Genomic DNA, 1,334 nt, shown 5'->3' on the forward strand with positions numbered 1-1,334 from the left:
GATCTTATTGTTTCATATAAATCTGTGGAATTGTTCGATCTTAGATTGAAAAATCGAAACTCTACGTTATATGTTTGTGGTCTTTTCCCTTTGAATTGCACCTTTATTTATACAGTAMGTTCAAATATTTTCATGCTTACATTTGGTAAAAGTTGTTTTAGATGGTAGCTGGAATGGCATCTTATATGATATACTTGGTACAATTYACACAGGTGCAACAAAAAAACTCGAACTCCACTGTTTTGAACACTTAATTTAATCTTAAATTTACAAATGTTATGATTGCGTAGGGGTATTTTTTTGTAGAACTAATGATTGGATTGTAGGTTGTTCAATTTTTGTGAGATACTTTTATAATGCATGATTGTAAGAATAAAACAAGTGTTTAATTTATTCTTTATTTTTATGATTTACAAGTTACACAATGACTTACTTGACTAAACTGTAYCAAATAAATGACATATGAGACTATTCCTGCAGTCATCTGAAATAGAATAAGCTTGGAATAGTTTTTAAAAACTTCTGTTACTTACAGTGTACGCAAGACAATAATCTAAAGGTAGAAATCCACAAATGGTAAATTTTAAAGGATACACTTTATTCTTTAAAAAAAGCATTCTTTCCTAAARYGKCATRTACTTCTTGTAGWACGTATTTTGCTAAATCATACTTACMAGTGYATGAGATTTTGTTRATGATAAATTAATTGTGCCYYTTTTAAGTGTGTCACAGATTACTTCGCTTACTATATGATGCTGCAAAATTTCATGACATAATTTATGAATATAAAATATAAGTATCTCACTTGTTCTTTAATTCTTCCAAAAACAAAACTTATTCTTATAATTGAATGAACAACAAATAACAGCCATGATACAACGATAATTGCGTTTAAAATAGTAGAGTAGAGTGAATTGCTTACTTCCAAAGTCGTAGCTGTACCATAAAATAAATCAGTAGCGGCATAAAAGAAGTCAGTTATAATTTTTGCCAACATAAATTCTTGGATAATGTTAAAGGTATCTTGTGCTAAATCTTGTAAYATGGATAATACTTTWATACTTTCTTCAATATTGAKTTTTGTATGGGTTTGACACTGAAGTATATTTAAAAAAWTTCCATAGAGKTTTTCTATTGGTGTAATGAGTAGGAAAATTGTAAAATCTGATACAGCATAATATACAARTCCARTGTAAAAACAGTAATGAAAAACAAAATCTTTRAAATCSTGTGTCATGTACATAAAGTCCATTATAAAAGTGAAAATTGCAAACAACAATTTTATAGTTAAGACTAATACAAAACATCTTCCTGTTTCAATATAATCAAATTTT

General features: G+C 27.6%; 1 protein-coding gene across 1 annotated transcript in view; it reads left to right on the forward strand.

Annotated features, from left to right (window-relative positions):
* LOC123007665 (dynein axonemal heavy chain 6-like) overlaps positions 1–1,334 on the forward strand; it is a 26,524-nt gene that overhangs the window by 16,475 nt on the left and 8,715 nt on the right. The gene's annotated exons all lie outside the window — the stretch shown is intronic.

This window comes from Tribolium madens, unplaced genomic scaffold (genome assembly GCF_015345945.1).
Source record: "Tribolium madens isolate multiple individuals breed KSU strain unplaced genomic scaffold, Tmad_KSU_1.1 Scaffold_3;HRSCAF=73;Tcas5.2_LG2, whole genome shotgun sequence".
Classification (NCBI taxonomy): Eukaryota; Metazoa; Arthropoda; class Insecta; order Coleoptera; family Tenebrionidae; genus Tribolium; species Tribolium madens.